The sequence below is a fragment of the Hypanus sabinus genome, chromosome 4 (genome assembly GCF_030144855.1).
Source record: "Hypanus sabinus isolate sHypSab1 chromosome 4, sHypSab1.hap1, whole genome shotgun sequence".
NCBI classification, from domain to species: domain Eukaryota; kingdom Metazoa; phylum Chordata; class Chondrichthyes; order Myliobatiformes; family Dasyatidae; genus Hypanus; species Hypanus sabinus.
Window position 1 is genome coordinate 30,123,891 of NC_082709.1, and position 23,261 is coordinate 30,147,151.

At 40.1% G+C, this 23,261-nt stretch overlaps 1 protein-coding gene across 6 annotated transcripts in view; it reads left to right on the forward strand.

The window, feature by feature from the left end:
- The first annotated feature begins 506 nt into the window (after nucleotides 1–506).
- The window catches only part of osbpl6 (oxysterol binding protein-like 6), a 160,024-nt gene continuing 137,269 nt past the window's right edge, over nucleotides 507–23,261 (forward strand). For 4 of the 6 annotated variants that reach the window (XM_059966754.1, XM_059966758.1, XM_059966759.1 and 1 more), the window contains exon 1: nucleotides 507–679. The gene's annotated coding sequence lies outside the window, so the exon portion shown is untranslated. Of the gene's footprint in view, nucleotides 715–4,551; nucleotides 4,715–23,261 lie in introns of all 6 variants that reach the window. The other 2 variants (XM_059966757.1, XM_059966756.1) reach the window with 2 other exon arrangements.

The following is a 23,261-nucleotide window of genomic DNA, read 5'->3' on the forward strand; positions in this document are numbered from 1 at the left end:
ATGCCACTGACCTGGCCCACAGCAGATTGTAGATCTTGGAGGTTCATGGATAGGAAAGTTTTGAGGACCATGGATCTAATGCAGATAAATGACACCAGTGCAGAAGGTACCTCAGTTGGCATGGACGCTGGGCCAGAGGCTGTACAACTCTATAATATTGACTAGGTAATGATGGATTGGGCAATATAACTTTGAATTGATGGATTTATAAAGGTACACTCAATCAGTGGGCAAAACATAAAAATACTACATTTCTGTCATTTAGATTTTGATTTCTGTGAACAGCTTAAAACCACCAAAAACAGTAAATCTGATAATCCAACAAATGACAAAGGCTATACCAGCAGGCAGCAAGATTTATTTATCATTAAGGCATTGGTATTATAATCCAGTCCAGAATAATCCATTTCGCTATACTGGAGCCAAAATTCAGTCCGATCCGATATCTGTACTCCAGTCCGGTGTTGTCTGCCGGCTGCCAGTCCCTCAGTCTCACTGCAGGGAGGAGTGAGTGAGTGAGTGAGAGTGGGTGGGTGGCTAGCTAGATGGTTGGATTGCAGCACATCAACGCTCTCCATACTACGGGGCTGTGCGTCGACCGGAAGGTGCTGTCAGTCTAGAACAACCGGGAGCCGGTTCATGTACCCCGACGGTCGGCTGAAGCGTGCTGTTGGTCGGGGTGAGTCTCCATCCGTGCCGTGGTGTGTGTGGTAGGTACGTGTGCGGCGGTTATGGAGGCAGAGAGCTGAGGCTTCCCCCGTGTACTCTGTGTGGCCTATCTTGCACCGTTAATTGGCATTTGATTGTCAGTCGCTGTAATTCTAAACTTGATGTCTATTGTTTGGCTGGTGCAAAGGCTGATTAGATGCCGGAAAGTTTCGGTTTACATTGTGTGAAGCTGTAGAGCAAGGTGAATGTAAAGGTTACTGAAGACTGCAACTGGAATGCTGGATACAGCGAAACTAAGAAAGGACAGACACAGCAATGCAGATGCGCTAACGACAGGTTAAATAGGAAATTCTTTATAGGATAAGATGCTGGTATCGTGACAAAGCAAACACAGCTGTATGTGCACAGTGACGATGTAAAACCCAGCGACTGAAATATTTTCACTGAATCATGCTGATATTTAAATCAAATTAAAAACGTTCTAAACACGAGTGACAAAACCTCAGCATAAAGTCTATGAAAAGTGGAACCATTAATCATATATTAAGCCAGCTTTACAGGTTTGATAACTGAGAGAGAATTTAAATTAATCAAGAATCTTATGAACTGCACACCTTGTTTTGCTAATTTTGTATCTTTCTCTTGGAAAGATAGGAAAAGTCAAATATCAAACATCTAGAGGCCATATTATGCAAAGTGGGATATTGAACTCATACTTGCGAATATTTTTTTTTCAGAGCAGAGTATATTTATTCTCCTGTTTAAGCTTTTTTTTCCCCACCATGGTTATTTATTTGAAATTTTAGCTAAGCAACCACTTTGATGAGGCATGTGATGTCATATAAAAAAATGTCCAAGTATTAAGATTTTTTTTGGGCTGTGAAGCTAAGCCAAAAATATAATGATAGATTTCTTAGCAAAAATAATATGGGTGGGGGAAAGAGAAAATATTATTAGAAGGATAAATATTTAATTATTTCTTTACAGCAAACTCAAGACACAAATTTGTTAATGCAACATAAAGAGAGCTCAAAATGCATTGGCTGTTGCTGTCATCATATACTTGCAATTATACAGTGGCACTTCTGACAAGTAATCCAGGGCCTGCATTCTCCAAATACATCAACAATACATTTACTGCTGTGATATTGCAAATTTACTAAATCTGTACACTATATATATTCCCCAAGGATTCATTATCAGATTCTCTGCTTTTTTTCGACATATTAATGACTTGGTCGTGAGTATACAGGAATTTTGTTGCATATTTTACAAATTATACAAAACTCAGAAATATATTTAATTGACCTTTAAGGGAAATGGAATGATTGGTGAACTGGACAGACATACGGTAAATAACATTTAAAAAGCAGAAGCTTAATCAGTAGAAAGGAAATGATGAGGATAAATTAATGTATTGCAATTTGAACAGAGTCCTGAGCAAAACCTTCTTATGTTCACAAATAATTGAATTGAATTGACTTTATTTCTTACATCCTCTACATACGTGAGGAGTAAAAATCTTTATGTTACGTCTCCATCTAAATGTGCCATGTGCAATCATAGTAATTTATAATAATTTAAAATAAATAGAGCAGTCAATGTAATATAGAGGACACACAAATCAGCGTGAGTTCATCAGTTTATGGCCTGGTGGAAGAAGCTGTCCTGGAGCTTTTATGCTGCGGTACCGCTTCCTGGATGGTAGCAGCTGGAATAGATTGTGGTTGGGATGACTTGGGTCCCCAATGATCCTACAGGCCCCTTTTACATGATTGTCCTTGTAAAGGCGACAAGGTGAGTAAAAGAGAGTGAATATTCTAAAAAGCATATTAAAATTCTTTTCATTTAACTATCCTTGGTTTAGAGTACTTGAACCAAGAGTTTTGTTTAAAAAATTCTAAATACTGATTAGGTTGCTACCCAATGCATCATACTGTTAGGAAGGATATTGAGACTTTGGAAAGGTTGCTTGAGGGATCTACTAGAATAATGCCTGGTGTGAGGTTCTTGCAGTTGGGTGGGACAACAGGACAGGCAGAATTGTTCTTGGACCAAAGAGGTTAAGAGGAGATTTGATAGAGGTTTTCAAAAGAATGGTAGGTTTTGATAAGAAGCAAAGGTTTGCAGTGGCAGATGTTTTTACTGGGGATGTGAGTTTAAGCTAATCATCAGAAAAGCAGAAATGAAATTGGAGAAGAATGTTGCACAGCAGTTCATGATTTGGAATGTACTGCCTGAAAGGTGGTGGAAGCAGACTGAATAACAATTTTAAAAAATAACTCGATTAATTTCTTCAAAGGGAAGAATTGGTGTACTTTTGTAATAAGGAACCAGGACAAATGGTCAGCAACTGCCATGGCAACAGTGACCAAAACTACCATCTCAAGTAAAAGGTGCTATATGCAGTGGATTCCAGTTAATTGAGACACAGTACATTTTGGCCCAATTATGCTGCTGAAGATTCATGGAAATAAAAGCTACTTTTAAAAAACAAACAAATTGCCATTTAACAGAGTAACAAATTATATATTTGAATGAAATACAGAACAAATTAGAATACTACCAATACTACCACAGTACTATAAAATTGTGTATTAGTTCCTAATAGTTATCAATGGAGAAATTAATTTAATATGCACTGTCGCGATTGACTGTAAATGAACAAAATCAGCGCAGATAATGGGCTGCCTTTCTACAATGCTTTTGACATTTGTATCCTCCAAATCTTCATTGTTCTTGTAACGTTCAAGATGATTGTTGATACCTTTAAATTCTTCATAGTTTCTAACTTGAGGTATTAAAATTGTTTTGTTTTCACTCCCAGCTGTTTCTGACATCTCCAGGCTTGAACATTTGAAACCACAGTCACTATTTCTCACTTTATTAGATTATTAGAAAGACTGTTTCTCATGCATTTTAATGCAGATCTTTAATTGCTGATCGCACATTCACCTGCGTCAAAGCAACCATTGATGAAGTTATGGGCTGTCTCTGATTGCATTGTCTGAGGTCAGCATTTAAAGCCTTTTCAAAAAAATGACAAGTTCAGAAACAAAAGTATCAAATCCCTACATCAATATGAAGAAAATCAGACTTTAATAGGTTGTTTAAGCTAGTCAAGATAATAGCAAGAAAATAATATGAAATGATATTTTGGGGTGTGAAAGGTGTAATGTAATGGGTATTTGCTAGATGCAGGACATTCAATCAGATCAATGGTTCCTTCTCTTTCATAAGCACAAACAAGACATCAAACACTAAGCAAATTATATCAATATTAAAAATTGCAAAGTAAATTTAATGCTGCTTGTATTTTGTGATATTTAGTCTTGACTTTCGAGCAATTCCTTTGCATTAATAATTTTGAAAGTTTTCCGATGTTAAATATAAAGTAAATTCTAAGTAAGAATTGTGAAGTTTAATATTTAATATTAATAAAAGTTCAAATTACATCAGAGGTGTGGTTAGCAGTCAGAGAGCACCTTGGTAAATATGGAAAGTGAGAGGCTTAAGAATAACAGAATTTACTGGAAAAGCTGCAAACTAGGCACCATCTGTAGAAAGAGGAACAATGGATGACCTGAAGCATTGACTGTCTCTCCTTCCATTGATGCTGGCTGATCTGAGTTTTTCAGCATCTGCTTTTAAAAATGTTTGGTAATTGTTTATTAATATTGCATATTTCTAACCTTTCTCTCTGTCCCCAGTGCTGACCTTTTCGTTGCTAGTATGATGGTATGAGCATCTGCATAAGTCTCACATTTCTTTTGGATAGCTTCTAACCAAATTCATCTCAGGAAATGATCAGATTTATTTTCAATTTATTGCTGCTTGGTTTGGCCAGAGAAATATTTTAAAAGAATGCATTTATTTATTGAGATACAGTGCGGAATAGGCCCTTCCAGCCTGCTGAGCAACGCCACCCTGCAAACCCCTGATTTAACGCTAGCCTAACCACGGGACAACTTACAATGACGGATTAATCTACCAGCCGAGATGTCTTTGAAATGTGGGAGGAAACCCATGTGGACATGGAGAGAAGGTACAAGCTCCTTACAGGCAGCAGCGGAAATTGAACCCGGGTCGTCTGTACTGTAAAGTGTTGTGCCAACCACTACTGTTACCATGCACATTTCTCTGAAGATGTAATAAAATTTCTAGACTTGTATATTGCAGAGCTTGTACTGAAAAGTCATCACTCATTCAGAATATCTAATGTTAGAGAAAAAAAAATAATTTACCCATATGATAATAAGAAATGTTGTTTCTAATTTGACTCTCGCTGTGCAGACATTGGTAAAAATGTGATTGATTGATGCACGCCTCACAGTGGGAAAAGCTGTTAGGGGCCTGGAAAGAGCTTTGTCTTGTTGTTGGAACATTTATGAAGATCAGATTTGCAGATAAAGAGTAGACACAATACGTCATGGCCTTTTCAGGGGGATGTTTAAATTGCATTTTAAGGAGGAATTGCATTAATAAAAGACAAGGAAAGGATAGTGATTTGTAGTGTACACATCTGTTTATGAATCATCTGTATTATGAAGATATATAAGCTAAAACATGTTTAGTAAATAGAGTGTATAATCTGCTTGCTTTCTCCTGAGGCATCCAACTTCAGGAAGCCTGTCTTTAAACAATTCATTTCATTCCACATGCCCCAAGAAATGGCTGGCACTACAAAAACTGTGGGCCCCAAATTCTTCTGTTATTAGTAATAAAAGTTGGAGTTGTATGCACAAGTACATGTGACCACATATGCAACTTGCAGCAGCAAGCATCACAGATAGGTAGCATTAAAGACAAAGCTTTCTCAAGAAAAAAAAGCAAATTATTTAAGGAAGAACATAATGAGAATTAAAAAAAACAAAGTATTGTAGAGCAAAGTGCTTGCAGTGTTATTGTACTGAGATTGTGAATGTGGTTGTGCAGTCTGGTTCAGGATTGGCGTGGTTGAATGGAAGTAGCTGTTCTTGAACCTGGTTTTGTGGGACTTCAGATTTCTGTACCCCTGCCTGATGATAGCTGCGAGAAGGTGGTGTGGCCTGAACGGTGGGAATCTTTGATGATGGACGGTGGATACTTTTAGTGGGGAGGGATGTGTCCATGGCGGATTGGGCTGACTACACTAATCTCTGCAGTTTCTTACATTTCTGTGCATTTGAAAAGCTATAACGGTAATTTTACAGTGTTAGCGTGTGTGTCGGTAACATGCCAAACCACTTTAACCTCCTAAGAAAATAGAGCCATTGACACTTCTTTGTGATAACATCTATGTGCTCAGCCCAGGACATGTCATTCATATATTAATGTCCAAGAATTTAATGCTGCTGACCCTTCTACCTCCAATCCATCAATCATGTTCTCCTTCCTTTCCCTTCCTGAAGTCAACAATGCTGTGGTTTTACTGGTATTGAGCAATACAATTGTTGCTACATCACTCAACCAGATCTCCTACCTTGCTCCTGTCTTGCTCTACTGGTGTCGTTTCAATAAGTGGAAATTGTCTGCAAAGGAAGTGTATTGCCCAGTCAATTTTCCTTTGATTGTCAGTCGTTAAAGTGCTGGAGTGAGCCATGGGCAGCAACAAAAAGAGGACCTTCCCCACCAGTGATCTCACCATTGCCCCAATTGTCCAGTGGATCACTCCATTCCAGACCTCATTGCACTGTCGTGCAAAATATGGATTAAGGAGCTGAACTCCAGACTTGTAAGTGACTGGACTTGATATCAAGGTCACGTTTGACCAAGTTTGTATCAAGGAGCTCTGTTGAAACTGAAATCAAAAGACAACAGTGAAATGACTTGATTAGTTTAGTTATATATTGGACCTTGGAATACTACAGCACAATACAGGCCCTTCAGCCCAAAATGTTCTGCTGATCCCTTAACATACTCCCAAAACCAAACTAACCTTTCCCTCCTATGAACAGCCCTCCATTTTTCTTTCATTGATATGTCTATCTAAGAGTCTCTCAAATGCTCCTAATGTGTCTGCCTCTATCACCACCACTGTCACCTGCACCTGCCACTCTCTGTGTAAAAAAAACACTTCCTCTCATATCCTCTCATACTCTTCTCCTAGCATCTTAAAGTTATGCTCCCTTGTATTAACTATTGCTGCCTTTGGATAAAGTCTCTGGCCATCCAATCAGTCTCTGCCTTGCATCATCTTGCACATTACATCTTGCATACAGATGGTTGTGTTTGTCAGAGGTCGATTATCTTTACTCCAGGACATCACTGCAGAGTTCCTCAGGGCAAGGTCCTGGGCTGAGCCAGTTTTAGCTGCTTCCCTGGTGACTTGCTTTACAAATGGGGAGGTGGGGTGACCTTTGATGATGACACAGTGTTCTGTTTGCCTCACAAGTTCTCAGCTAACCTAGCAGCCTGTTCCCATATGCAGTAGGACCTAGACAGTGTTTGGTGTGGAGCTGATAAATGGCTGATAGCATTGTGCCACACAAGTTCCAGGCAGTGACAAATCCAGTAAGAGGGTAGGAGTTCTGTGGCGAGTGACTCATCTCCTGACACTGCAAAGCCTGTTCATCATTCATAAGACACAGTATAGAATCTGATGGATTACTTTCCCCTCTCCTGAGTGCATGCTGATCCAATAACACTGAAGAAGCTCATTGCTATTAAAGACAAAACGCGCTGTATAATTGGCACCCTGTGTACCACTTTAAACTGTCTTTCCATCCACTGCCAGTGCAGAGTGGCTACGACATGCACTATTTACAACATGTACTGTAATTGCTTGTCTAGCCTACTCTGAAAAAAATCTCCCTAATTTGTAAACTCTATCACTAAGATCAGAGGCTTCAGGTGTATGAGAACAACACCGTCTACAGCATCCTGCCATGTTGCAGGCTATATTGACGTGGAAATGTATCAGTAATTGTAGTTGGTTCTGAATCTCCCTGGAGATTCTTCCCAGAAGAATTGCACTTATTCGAGAACTGGCACATCATCTTCTTTCTAAGCACAATTAAAGATATCAGCCTTGTTGGTGACAGCTGCATTATGAAAAATTAATAAATCTGAAAGGTTAGAAGAACATCCCTGATTATGCTGATCAGTTGTTGGTACTGATTAGATGGGCTGAATGTCTTTTTCATATTCAAGTTTTCTCACTGATTCTTTCTTGGAATTTTTTTATACTATGTTAAAGGTGCAAGGTAAAGTTTAAGTTATTTTTAATGCTTGTAGTAAAGTCTCATGCAAAGTTTACTTTGGAATTGCAATAAATTATTTTGTAGTTTTGATATTATCCCCCTGATTACACGCATCATGCAAGTTGTGTTTCATTGGAAAAACTGAGCCCTCCTGCAGATTTTTATATTTCTGTTTCATTTGTTTGGTTCCATGATATGTATGTGAATGCATGGAATTGCTCTGCATTTAATCTGGGCATTAACCTTGATGACTTGGTACATTTGAGAGTGAAATTAATATTATTTCAAGCTCCTTCTATCTAGGGTGGTCAACAATTGTTGGGCAATCAGGATCTTCTATTCATCCATGCAGGGAGAGAGTGTGACAGCCTCTGGCAACAAGGATGATTGAATCAGAAGGAGATTATTCTGTTCAAACTGAATGACTTCCTTAAGCTGATGTTACGTGAATGTTAAAGATTGACTTGATAGTACTTACAATGACAGTACTTCAATTCTGCGCAGGCCTGGGTTTCCGTCCCTGGTTTGGACTGCTGGTTGGTCTCATTTAGGGCAGAAGTAACTGCGCTGTAATCTTGTGCCAGGCCTTTTGTCTGTCAACTAAAGTAGGCTTGCTCATTTGAGTGGAATCTAGAAGCTGGCTTTCTGGTGAAGTTCTCTCCAGCTGAAGAGTCTTTGGGGACAATGGTCATTTATAGATTAACAACTCCATCTCACCACCAGACTGGGTGGGGAGGGCCAGAGGTGGTGGCCACCTTGCACCCATCGATCAATGTCATGCTTTTGACTCACAGAATGTATCAGCCGTGCTCTTGACCAGGGCCTGAAAGGTGGTTGCTGGAATCGTTGTGGTTCTCGGGCTGCTTTAGGCTTTGTATCTCCCACTGACACCTGGTGAGGTGGCACCTTGCAATGTTTACACCAAATGAGAATTTTGCTGGGAAAACGTGGAACTCCTCCCCAGATGCTTCTTTCCCTCCGCTCCACCGGAGGACATAACACTCGAAAGCAGAGCAACTGAGCCATCTTCCCGACCTGCTATTCCAGCCAACCTGGAGCTGGTTATGGTGTGCCACCAAGGGTGGATCTCTGTTTCAGTAAATTATTTACAGGAAATGGAGAAGAATATTGGAATAAAGATAAAAGGCCTAAAGGTTTAATCTTATCCCAAAGTCTCGGTGATAACTGGGCGAGTGAATGATAAGAGTTGCATTTTGAACAGCACTGAAGTAAAATTCAGGATTACAGATTTTTTAAGGTTGCAACTGCCCTACTGCAAATGATGTCTCAGTTATCACACACAAATGGAGCAGGAGTAAGAGGGAGAAAGGTGTTATCAACCAGAGCACTATATATAACAATTACTTAATTAAGGAGATTTAGAGTTTTATTTGTCGTGTGTGGATCAAAACCATCAGTGAAATGCATTGTTTGTGTCAACGACCAACACAGTCCAAGGGTATGCTGAGCACTCCCAACCCAGCATGCCCACAGTTTACTACCCCTACCTTGATGTCTTTGGAATGTGGCAGGAAAGCAGAGTACCTGTAGGAAACCCACTCAATCATGGGAAGAACATACAAACTCACAGACAGCAAGACAGGGAACCTGGATCACTGACGCTGTAAAGTGATACGCCAACCGTTACGCTACTGTTCCACTCTAGTATTAAAATGAGTATTAATGACTGCATATGGGGGCACTGTAAGTTACCTCTTAGCCTGGAGGTACAAACTAGTGGATCTGGATATGGTTGAGAAAACCTAGAAAGAATTGATTCCTTATCAGAATTTATAGGAAGAAATCACAAAATCTATAAATACAGAAATTCTTTTGTAGTTTTTTCATGAAAGATGTGTATCAAATAGTATTCATGTCTTGACATTCTACGTGTTATACCTCAGATTCTAATGTACCAAAAATATAAATACCCTTGAATTCTTGATTTCTTTTTGTCCCACTTAATATTTTCAAAAACTAAAGCGTATTACATTTTCTTTTACTTTGGCTAAATTCATCAAGCCATTAGAATCACACTTGTCGTTTCTGTACAAGTTTTCATTCTAAAGTTGTATGTATTTCAAATGAGCCTTTACAAAATGCTTGTGTTTAGTAGGGGGTGGGGAGAAATGTGAAGGATTTGAGAAGAGAAAAGTGGATGTTTGAATGGGGTATGAGTATAATGTTGACTGGTGAGGGCGAAAGAATGACTTGCTATTCTGTTAGTCGGGTACTAGTGTGGCATAGCATCTACTTACTGTTACAGTATTTTCATTCAATCCTTTTAGTAGACAGTTTCCATATAATTACATAGTTCATCTCTTTTGACGTGCATTTTGATTTTCCCCTTTCCTAGTACTCATAATTTAAGTACAGTACTTAGCAGGTGTTATTTGAACAAACTTGAAATAATTAAACCTACACAAATGAAATGAACTGAGAATATTAATTAAATAACTTGACCACAAGACACAGCCTAATGGAGTGAACTAGCAATATTGATGGTTAATTTGGTGAAACCAGCTATGGAGCATTAATTGCAGTTTGTTTTGGTAAGTGTATGTAAGATATTGGTATGTTTTGTGTCCTGCAAAGTAGTCAGGCACTTTGAAAGGGAGAAGTCCAAGATAATAAACAAGAATGGAGGTTACAAACTTGGTCAGATTCTGCAGTAGAGAATAGACAATAGGTGCAGGAGTAGGCCATTCGGCCCTTCGAGCCAGCACCGCCATTCACTGTGATCATGGCTGATCATCCAAAATCAGTACACCATTCCTGCCTTCTCCCCATATCCCTTGACTCTGCTATCTTTAAGAGCTCTATCTAACTCTTTCTTGAAAGCATCCAGAAAATTGGCCTCCACTGCCTTCTGAGGCAGAGAATTCCACAGATCCACAACCTCAACTCCGCTCTAAATGGCCAACCCCTTATTCTTAAACTGTGGCCTCTGGTTCTGGACTCCCCCCAACATCAGGAACATGTTTCCTGCCTCTAGCATGTCCAATCCCTTAATAATCTTATATGTTTCAATCAGATTCCCTCTCATCATTTTAAATTCCAGTATATACAAGCCCAGTTGCTCCAATCTTTCAACATATGACAGTCCTGCCATCCCAGGAATTAACCTTGTGATCCTATTCTGCACTCCCTCAATAGCAAGAATGTCCTTCCTCAAATTTGGAGACCAAAACTGAACACAATACTCCATGTGTGGTCTCACCAGGGCCCTGTACAATTGCAGACCTCTTTGCCCCTGTACTCAACTCCCCTTGTTATGAAGGCCAACATGCCATTAGCTTTCTTCACTGCCTGCTGTACCTGCATGCTTACTTTCAGTGACTGATGAGCAAGGACACCTAGATCTTGTTGTACTTCCCCTTTTCCTAACTTGACACCATTCAGATAGTAATCTGCCTTCCTGTTCTTGCCACCAAAGTGGATAACCTCACATTTATCTGCATTAAACTGCATCTGCCATGCATCTGCCCACTCATCCAACCTGTCCAAGTCACCCTGCATTCTCATAACATCCTCCCCACATTTCACACTACCACCCATCTTTGTGTCATTTGCAAATTTGCTAATGTTACCTTTAATCACATCATCTAAATCATTAATATATATTTTAAATTGCAGCGGTCCCAGCACCGAGCCTTGCGGTATCCCACTAATCACTGCCTGCCATTCTGAAAGGGGACCCGTTAATCCCTACTCATTGTTTCCTGTCTGCCAACCAATTTTCTATCTATGTCAGAATATGGGGGAAATATCAAAGTTCTTCAGAATATCAGGTAAATGTTCATGATAGAATGTGAAAGGTTTTTGGAAGCTCATTGGAAAGTGAGTCAACTGAATTGCTATCATTTTGTACAGAGAATTGGCACTTAATTCTGTGCTGCAGGAACAGATGTTAATACAGAAAAATAAATTACCTTATGAGGTTCCTCATGTCTGGGAAATAAGAATCATTTTAGCATTAATTAAACTAATTAGTGAAATCTTTAGCAACAATTCACATTCATACATGACAAATGCAATGGAATCTTAAATATTTTTTCTAATTCTAGGCATCCATATGATTAATTGTCACATTTGGTTCAGATTCACAAGGTTATTTCTTTTGCATTTCCATCATTTTATGTGGTTGGGTCCTTAAGTTCATTCACATTTTCTCTAGAACAGGGGTTCCCAATCCTTTTTATGCCAAGGACCAATACCATTAAATGGGGGGGGGGGGGGTCTGTGGACCCCAAGTTGGGAACCCCTGCTCTAGAACATGAATGATGATTTTGATTGCATTTAATAAAACTATTAAATGTTATGGTATTTCCAGTAATTACAATAAAAAGTCCTGGACAAATGCAGAATAAAAAGGCCCCAGATCTACCGAACTGGCTCTGTCCATCAAATACCCATTTACAATAATCCTACTTTACACATTAATTAATCCCCCCACTCCCCACCAACCCACAGATCCTCCTGTTCACTTATACACCTAGGGACAATTTATAGTGGCCAAATTCACCAGCCAACCTGACATCTTTAGGATGTGGGAAGAAACCAGAGGACCAGCAGAAAGCCACATGGTCATGGCTCTCTGAGGCAGCAGGCCTGTTAGCTCTGCCACTTTTTTAATATTCATGATGTCTGAACTCCAGAGGCATAGACAGAGTTGACAGGGAGTATCTTTTCCCCAGGGTAGAAATGCCTATCTAATACCAGAAGGCATGCATTGAAGGTGAGGGCTAGGTTCGAAGGGGATGTGAGGGGTAAGTTTTTTTTAAAATCAGAGAGTGGTGAATGCTTAGAATGTGTTGCCTGATGGGGTGATAGAGGGAGATACATTGGAGACCTTGAAGAGATGTTTAGATAAGCATATGAATATGAGGAAGGTGAAGAGATATGGACATTGTTTCTGTAGGAGGGATTAGTTTTTGAGTTTTTAAAAATGTACTTTCTTGCTGGTTCGGCACAACATTGTGGGCTGAAGAACCTGTCCCTGTGCTGTATTGTTCTATGTTCTATATGCCTTTAGATGAGGGCAGTTGGCATGCTATTGGTGAATAGCATAAACCTGCCTGACCTGATCATCTATTGTCCTGTATAGGAACCACTTAGACCATCCACGATCGGTCCACAGTTCAGTGACCAGCTTGAACTGTTGTTGGGAGCCACAATTAATTGCAGTCAGAGGGAGGCTATGCTCTTTGGCTCAACCAAACCTCTCCCCTTCAACATCAATTCAGATTTGAAAATTGCAGATGTCACTCCATTATTTAAGAAGGGAGGGAGGTTAAAAAAAGGAGATTGTAAGCCAGTTAGCCTGCCTTCAGTGTTCAAAAAATACTTCAAAAGTTCAAAGTAAAATTTATTACTGTATCAGGATACACACATATCACCACTTAAAACCCTGAGGTTCTTTTACTGCAGGCATACTTAGCAAGTCTATAGGACCGTAACTAAACTGAATTGTAAACTGTAAATCGTGTACTGTAAACTGCAAACAAACCTCAAATGCAGATAATAAATTAATAGCAAAATATAATGAACATGAAATAACAAGATAAAACAGTCCTAAAATGAGTGTAGTTATCCCCTTTTCTTCAAGAGCCTGATGGTTGAGGGGTAGTAACTGTTCTGCAACATGGTGGTGTGAGTCCTGAGCCATCTGTACCTTCGACTGGACGGCAGCAGTGAGAAGAGAGCATGGCCTGGGTGTGAGGATCTCTGATGATCGATGCTTCTTTCCTCCGACAATGTTTCATGTAGATGTACTCAATGGCTGGGAGGGTTTTACCCATGCTATACTGGGCTGAATTCACTACCTTTTGTAGGATTTTCCTCTCAAATGCCTTTGTGTTCCTATAACAGGTCTTGATGCAGCCAGTCAGCACACTTTCCACCACACATCTATAGAAGTTTGCCAAAGTTTTTGATGATGTGGTGAATCTCCACTGACTCCTGAGGAAACAGAGGCACTGTCATGTTTGGGAAGATGTTAGAGTCCATTATTAGGGATGGAGTTTTGGCTTATTGGAGGCACATGATAAAATAAGCTGAAGTCAATATGGTTTTCATTAAGGGGCAATTTCAAAGTTCAAAGTAAATTTATTATCAAAGTACAAATATGTCATCATATACTACCTGACATTCATTTTTTTTGCGGGTGTTCATGGTAAATACAAGGAACCACAATAGAATCAATGGAAAAACTGCACACATGACAGACAATCAGTATGCAAAAGGCAACAAACTGCAAATACAAAATGGAAAAAAAGACAATAAATATCGAAAACATGAGACGAAAGTGAATCGATAGGTTGTGGGAACTGTTCAGTGATGGGGTGAGAGAAGTTTATTTTTATTTATTTTGAGATACAGCACTGTAATGGGTCATTCCAGCCCAATGAACCCGTGCCTTCCAGTTACACCCAGGTGACCAATGAACCTGTTAACCCACACATCTTTGAAACGTGGGAGAAAACCAGAGCACCCGGAGGAAACCGGCATGGGCACAGGGAGAACATATAAACTCTTCCAGACAGCGGCTGGAATTGATCCCGGGTCACTGGTGCTGTAAAGCGATGCGCTAACCACTGCGCAACTGTGCCACCCTTGATTCTCCCCACTGGTTGAGGGGTAATAACTGTCCCTGAACCTGGCGGTGTGGGGCCTGAGGCCCATGTGCCTCCTTCCTGATGCAGCAGTGAGAGGAGAGCTTGGCCTGGATGGGGTGGGGGAGGGTGGTCCTTGAAGATGGATTCTGCTTTCCTGTGACAGCACTCTGCCTAGATGTTCTCAATGGTGGGGCTTTAGACGTGATGGACTGGGCTGTATACCGGAAGTTTCTTTAGGTACATAAAGTGTAAAAGAAAGGTAAGAGTGGACCACTGGAAAACGATGCTGGAGAGGTAGTAATGGGGGAAAGTGAAATGCAGAGGAGCTATCTGTGTTGGGACTGCTTTTTACATTATATGTCAATGATTTGGATGATAGAATTGATTGCTTTGCTGCAAAGTTGTGGATGATATAAAGATAGGTGGGGGCAGGTGGTTTTTAGGAATTAGAGAGGATACAGAAGGTGTTAGACAGATTAGGAGAATGGACAAAGAAGTGGCAGATGGAATATAGTGTTGGGAAGTCTGGTCATGAACTTTGGCAGATGAAATAAAAGGGTAGATTATTTTATAAATGGAGAGAAAATTCAAAAATCTGAGCCACAAAGGGACTTGGGAATCCTTCTTTAGGATTCCATAAAGGTTAATTTACAGGTTGAGTCTATGGTGAGGAAGGCAAATGCAATGTTGGTATTCATTTCAAGAGGGGTAGTATATAAAAGCAAGGATGTAATAAAGCACTGGTGAGGCTTCACTTGAAGTATTGTGAGCAGTTTTGGAACCCTTACCTAAGAAAGCATGGGCTGACATTGGAGAGGGTTGAAAGAAGTTTCACAAAAATGATTCCAGGATTGAACGGCTTGTCATATGAAGGAAGTTTGATGGCTCTCTGCCTGTATTCACTAGAATTCAGAAGAATGAGAGGTGACATAATTGAAGCCTATCAAATGGTGTAAGGACTTGATAGAGTGGATGTGGAGAGATGTTTCCAGTAGTGGGAGAGTCTATGATCGGAGAGCACACCCTCAAAATAGAAGGATGTCACTTCAGGACAAACCTCTTTAGCTAGAGTGCGATGAATGTGTGGAATTCATTGCCACAGACGGCTGTGGAGGCCAAATCACTGAGTATTTTAAAAGCAGACATTGATAGGTCCTTGCTTAGTAAAGACATCAAAGGTTATGGGGAGAAGGCAGGAGAATGAGATTGAGAGGGATAATAAGTCAGCCATGATGGAGTGACAAAACAGTTTCGATGGGCCAAATGACCTAGTTCTGTTCCTATCTCTTATGGTCTCAGTACTTGAAAGTGCTGGAAGTCTGGTTCAGAGGAGTTGGGTATTGTGGCAAGAATTGGCTGTAGTGAAATAGGAAAATAGAAATTTAGACTGTTGGAGAAGTGTTGTGTCTCAGTTACACGTAAGAACCCTGGTCATTAGATGTGAGATTCTCTTGGTACAGATGTGTCCTGGAGCCGTGACAGTCAAACAATCCATTGTTTCGTTCTCCCAGAGTTCCTGAATGGATGATGGATCCTTTGTTGCTCAGCTCTCTTTTTGGCTTGGCCCTTTAGGTCAGGGGTTCCCAACCTGGGGTCCACAGACCCCTCAGTTGATGGTAGGGGTACATGTCATAAACAGATTGGGAACCCCTGCTTTAGGTATGTAGTTTTGAGTGATTTGGAAAGGAACTACTGAGAGAGCACTGTCAGTGAATTTCTGCCGTACTTCTTTGTAATTTTGTGGTAAATCTGCATCTGTTAATAATTAACCTGACCCCCTGCAAAGACCTCGCGTTAAGTATTTGGCTGGCCTGATACAAACGGTAGCTTGTAGTTTGAACATCTTCTCATCTCTCTGAGTCCTTTTTGCTTATTTCCTATTCTCAGCTTTTTATACAAGTTAAAATTTGCTCAGTCTGCACATTTCAGTTTCAAAAAGGCCTCTAATTTGGACAAGTTTTTAAATCTTTGACTGACCAAGCATCACAAGACATTGTTCCGTTTAGAAAGGATTTGTGAGGAGAAGCTTGTATTGTAGATCACTTGAAATGTTTCATTTCAGAAAACATGATTCAAAATTAATTTGTTACGTTCACACTGCCCCTTACTTCCTCCTACCTTCTCACCCACTTTGCCATTTTGAATAACCTGTTTAATCCCTTAACCATCAGCATCCTCTCAGTGTATTGCCACTGAACACTACGAACAATCTCCTTTTATTTCAGGGCAACCTGGGGACTTTCACTTCGAACTGCATGCACCCTCTCTGCCTGTTCAAATTCATTTTAGTCTTTTGCCTTAAAAATTAATTTACATGCTTTGAATAAGATATCAAATTAGAATGAGGAAAGGAACATTGTTGGCAAACCTGCTCTTTGAAACCTCCCCATTTATCTCTTCCCACCCTTTGTGCTTCCACTCACCCTTCCTATGCAGCTGTTGTTAGGTACAATGATTTGTATTATTCTTCTCTGATTTATATTATGGTGGTAATTTAGTTCTGAATCATGATTTCTCAAATGAAGCATCTTGTTTTGAAGTGATTTGAGCAGTGCTGCTTCCTTCCTATCCTGATAAAATGGAACAATGCTTGGTGCTGCATGACCTAGTCAAAGGCTTTATGAAACTCATCCAAATTAAAGCCCTCTTTGAAATATAGGAGCAAATTTGAACTTGCATAATAGAATGATTTTTAAGGCAAATAGCACGATAACTGATTTTTATTTACAAAGAATAGCTTGGGATTTGGTCCTGTCCATTAATTCAATAAAACTGTGCAACAGCTGTTGCCATACAATAAGACTAACCAAGCATGCAATACTAAAATCAATGAACTGCAGGTGCAAGTGTGACTTCCCAGCTGTGCAAATACTGTTTGAAATTAGCCTTGCAGTTTCACATTCTTAAAGTAGCAATCTCAGTTAAACTTTCTGCTCCAGATGTCTTAATTTAGAAAAAGGTCACTCGCTGCCGCTGTGCTTCCTTTGTAAAAAAGTTCAGAGTGGAGAAAGTGTGACAATATGCTTTGTTTGAAACAATTACCAGATGCCATGACTGGAATTGCAAGAACTGTGATGTATATCAAAAGCATAAAGGAAACATGAATACATGATACAGATAAACAGACAAGCATTCAGGTAACTCTGTAAATTTAGAGGTACCTGGAAGGTTAAAATTAAGCATGTAGGAAGTGGAGAGCTTCTGGTTGGTTATTTGAATATAAAAAAATGTAAGAACACTGAAAACTACAGATTCTAGATCATAATAGGAAGACGGCAAGATTGAACTGTTAGAGCAGACAGAAGCAGCAAAGTGAAATACAAATTAATCAAATATAAATGGCACTCAAAAATAATCCAAAGTCAAAGTTAGTAAATGTAATGGATAGTTACCTAATTGTTTTGTGCAGTTGAGAAGCTGATGAAGGCACACTGATCTTGACCTAGTACTCGAAGGTGATCTGGATAATATGCAAGTTACTGGCACATAATGCTTTCAGTAAAGAATGATTATGATTCAGCATTCAGAAATAACTAAATGGCAGTTGCATAATTTTATAAAAGGCTAACTTCAAGGACTAAAGGGAGCAAGTGCAGCTACAATGGTAGACAGCGGGTGTGGGGAAAGATACCGAAACTGGCTTAACGCAAGGATGCAACTGTAAATACTTCACATGAAAAGCAAGAAAAAAAACGGTTCTGGAAACATGAACTAAAAACAAATTTTGGAAAGCTCGGCAGGTCGGACAACATATGCGGAAAGAAACATTTCTAGATGGGTGACATTTCATCAGACTTGAGGAAGAGAGGAACAAGCTAACTTCTGTTGCAGCAAAGCTAAGGAGGGCGATTGATGGGGAAAAAGGGAATTTCTCTGATTGAGAGGTAAAGAAAAAAATGATAGCAGGCACAAATTGTTTTTGTATAGATGGCCAAAAAGAGCCAGATTAACTAAAGCTGGAGAATTTGATTTCGAATCCAAAAGGATGTAAAGTGCCCAGACTGGAAGAACAAGGTGTTGTTGCTTGAGCTTGCATTGAGCCTCATTGTAACAGTGCACAGGCATAGACATTGAGGTCAGAGTGTGATGGTGAATTAAAGCAGGAGGCATTTGGAAGTTCGGTTAACCTTGTGGACTGAGCAAAGGTGCTCCAGGAACTGTCACGATTGGTTTCTTCAGTATACAGCGGGCCACATTGTGAGCCCTCAAGCAATACATTGGAAGAAATGCAAGCAAATAGGTACTTCACCTGGAAAGAGTGTTTGGATCCCTGGATGGTGGGAAGGTTAAAGTACAAGCGTTGCATCTCCTGCAGTTGCAATGGAAACCACTACTTGACAGGGAGCGGTAGGTTGAGACAGAAGAGCAGAGGAGTTGTGAAAGGTGCCATCCTTATGAAATGTGAAAAAGGAGGGGAATATGTGTCTAGTGATGGAACCAACTTCCTCCAGTTCCAGTGTGTGAAGGATAATTAATTGATTGCAGAGGCTAGTGCAGAGGAATGTAAGGATTGGGAAGCCAGTTCTTGTTCTGTCCCGGAGGAGAAAGGATAATGCATACACTGAGCATCTGGGATAAATGCGCATTCCTAGATTTGATGAAGATTGCCTTAAATGAATAGGCTGCAAAATAATCTGCAAACTTTCTGAAGGGGGAAAAGTGAATTGCTTCAATAAGATGGATATAAAAATTTGCAGAAATCCAGGACTGGATGTTACATGGTACTAGAAACTTGAGCGGTGGTAAAAATTTTCCTTCATCTTTGCCATCACAAAGTTCAGAAACAGAATTGGTCACATATAGCGAATCACACTTTTGAATTTTAATATGCTAATTGGAAAACACTTTTTTTGGAATAGCTGCATCGAACTGGTCTTTTGGAAATTAAAGATAAAAGTTCCTGGCACTGTTTGAAAGTTCAGAAAGTATTTTTCCAGGATACCTCTTTATCAGTACTATTTAAAGACCAAATTGGTGGTTCTGTCGATGAAATATACAGTATTTTGTTGACAAAGATTGTTATTTGAATACGTTATGAAAATCATTTTGTAAATTTCTTTAAACTCTTGACCCAAGAGCATCACAGATTGTGATGGTATTGGGTTTGCTGGCTGTTGAGGTTCTAAATTCAAAGAAAGATCTTGAGTCCTATCAGATACAAATAACAACAAATACTCTCACTAAAGAGAAATAATGTATTTCCCAATCTGCAAAGGCTAGTGTACTTCCCTGTGTATACTCTGTGGGGAGTTTTAGCTGCCAACCCAATGCCCACTATTTGAGCTGTGGGTCCCTCCTCTGCGCCAAGCAGAAGATACTTCCAGCTCACAAAATAGTTTAAATCACAGCTCATTTAAATACAGTTATAAATGCTTGAATCCACACATTCTTAAAACAAATTAAAAACTCGCGGAGGATTTCTATCTCAAACATTTATTTCCCAATTGCAAACTGTTGCTAAAACACAAAACATTTCTTAAATTCAAAGGATTTCCAAAACACAGGTACAATTCCTATAAACTGAAAAGACATGCCATGATACAGATGAGCTAGTTGTCTGTTGCAGAAACTGAAGACAGAGGAGTAAATTCTATTCATCCCTGTCTTCTTATCATTCTTCCTGATGTTCCTCAATCGAGCCTGAACTGCTCCCTACATTTCTACCCTTTTTCTACCACTTGAGTGACTTAACACATATATGATATTTCCTCAGATGTTCTTTCACCACAAACAGTCTAAAAGCATTTTGGAGGCATAGTTCTTCAAAGCTCAAAGTACATTTACTATCAAAGTAAATATACTATATACAACCACGAGATTCATCTTCTAACAGGCAGCTACAAAACAAAGAAACCCAAAAGAACCCATAAAATAAAGAAGCACCAAATATCATTTGGCATCTCCTTAGATCAAGGGGTTTAGATGGGATGGAGTTTGTTAGGTGTGTTCAGGAAAGTTTCTTGACATAGTGTGTAGATAAGCCTACAAGAGGAGAGGCTGTACTTGATCTGGTTTTCGGAAATGAACCTGGTCAGGTGTCAGGTCTCTCAGTGGGAGAGCATTTTGGAGATAGTGATCACAATTCTACCTCCTTTACCATAGCATTGGAGAAGGATAGGAACAGATAAGTTAGGAAATTTTTTAAAAGGAGTAAGGGGAAATATGAAGCTATCAAGCAGGAACTTGGAAGCATAAATTGGGGACAGATGTTCTCAGAGAAATTTACGGAAGTAATGTGGCAAATGTTCAGAGGATATTTGTGTGGAGTTCTGCATAGGTACATTCCAATGAGACTGAGAAAGGGTGGTAGGGTACAGGAACCTTGGTGCACAAAGGCCATTGTAAATCTAGCCAAGAAGAAAAGAAAAACTTATGAAAGGTTCAAAAAACTAGGTAATGATAGAGATCTAGAATATTATAAGGCTAGCAGGAAGGAGTTTAAGAAATAAATTAGGAGAGCAAGAAGGGGCCATGAGAAGGCCTTGGTGGGCAGGATTAAGGAAAACCCCAAGGCATTCTACAAGTATGTGAAGAGCAAGAGGGTAAGATGTAAGAGAATAGGACCAATCAAGTGTGACAGTGGAAAAATGTGTATGGAACTGGAGGAGATAGCGGACGTACTTAATGAATAGTTTGCTTCAGTATTCACTATGGAAAAGGATCTTGGTGATTGTAGGGATGACTTGCAGTGGACTAAAAAGCTTGAGAATGTAGATATTAAGAAAGAGGATGTGCTGGAGCTTTTGGAAAGCATCAAGTTGGTTAAGTCACCAGGACTGGATGAGATGTTACCCAGGCTACTGTGGGAGGCAAGGGAGGAGATTGCTGAGCCTCTGGCGATGATCTTTGCATCATCAATGAGGATGGGAGAGGTTCCGGAGGATTGGAGGGTTGCGGATGTTGTTCCCTTATTCAAGAAAGGAAGTAGGGATAGCCCAGGAAATTATAGATCAGTAAGTCTTACTTCAGTAGTTAGTAAGTTGATGGAGAAGATCCTGAGAGGCAGGATTTATGAATATTTGGAGAGACATAATATGATTAGGAATTGTCAGCATGGCTTTGTCAAAAGCAGGTCGTGCCTTATGGGCCTGATTGAATTTTTTGAGTATGTGGCGAAACACATCGATGAAGGAAGAGCAGTAGGTGTAGTGTATATGGATTTCAGCAAGGCATTTGATAACGTACCCCATGCAAGGCTTATTGAGAAAGTAAGGAGGCATGGGATCCAAGGGGACATTGCTTTGTAGGTTCAGAATTGGCTTGCCCACGGAAGGCAAAGAGTGGTTGCAGACGGGTCATATTCTGCATGGAGATCTGTGACCAATGGTGTGCCTCAGGGATCTGTTCTGGGACCCCCTTCTCTTCGTGATTGTTATAAATGACCTGGATGGGGAAGTGGATGGATGGGTTAATAAATTTGCTGATGACACAAAAGTTGGGGGTGTTGTGGATAGTGTGGAGGGCTGTCAGAGGTTACAGTGGGACATTGATAGGATGCAAAACTGGACTGAGAAGTGGCAGATGGAGTTCAACCCAGATGTGTGAGGTGGTTCATTTTGGTAGCTCAAATATGATGGCAGAATATAGTATTAATGGTAAGACTCTTGGCAGTGTGGAGGATCAGAGGGATCTTGGGGTCCGAGTCCATAGGACACTCATAGCTGCTGCACAGGTTGACTCTGTGGTTAAGAAGATGCATAGTGCATTGGCCTCATCAATCGTGGAATTGAGTTTAGGAACCGAGAGGTAATGTTGCAGCTATATAGGACCCTGGTCATACCCCACTTGGAGGACTGTGCTCAATTCTGGTCGCCTCACTACAGGAAGGATGTGGAAACTATAGAAAGGGTGCAGAGGAGATTTACAAGAATGTTGCCTGGATTGGGGAGCATGCCTTATGAGAATGGGTTGAGTAAACTTGGCCTTTTCTTTTTGGAGTGGCGGAGGATAAGAGGTGATGTGATGGAGGTGTATAAGATGATAAGAGGCATTGGTTGTGTGGATATTTGGAGGTTTAGTTCCCAGGGCTGAAATGGCTAACACGAGAGGACACAGTTTTAAGATGCTTGGAAGTAGGTACATAGGAGATGTCAGGGGTAAGTTTTTTTTACGCAGAGCGTGGTGAGTGTGTGGAATGGGCTGCTGGTGGTGGAGGTGGATATAATAGGGTCTTTTAAGAGACTCCTGGATAGGTACATGGAGCTTAGATATGAGTAACCCTGGGTAATTTCTAAGGTAAGGACATGTTCGGCACAGCTTTATGGGCTGAAGGGCCTGTATTGTGCTGTAGGTTTTCCATGTTTCTAATGTGCAGGGGGGAAGAAACAAATCATGGAACCAATAAAAATAAGCAAATAAGATAACTGCACTGCTCCAAAGAGCACTACATGAAATCATTCTTACCCTCAGCCATTAGGCTCTATAATGAGTCAACCTATAGCTGGGGAAGTGATGATTCCCTCCTGTTAGACTGTTTGTGGTAACTTATTTTTTATTCTTTCTACTTCTCTTCTTAATATTTATATCTGTGCACTTGTAATACTACTGTGACAATGTACTTTCCTTTGGGATCAATAAAGTATCTACCTATCTATAACATTCAGAACTGGAATTCACAGATGTGAGTCTGCAGCTACGACATTCGTCATCACTGCAGCCGATCCAGGAGGCTGTTAGTTGCAGCCTTCGTTCTGTGCAGAGTCAAGTAAACCTCGCTGAGAAGTGAGCTGAACATCGGCTACCTACCATTAATGCTCTGAAGCTAAATTCCTTGAGCACATAATACCTTCCAGCT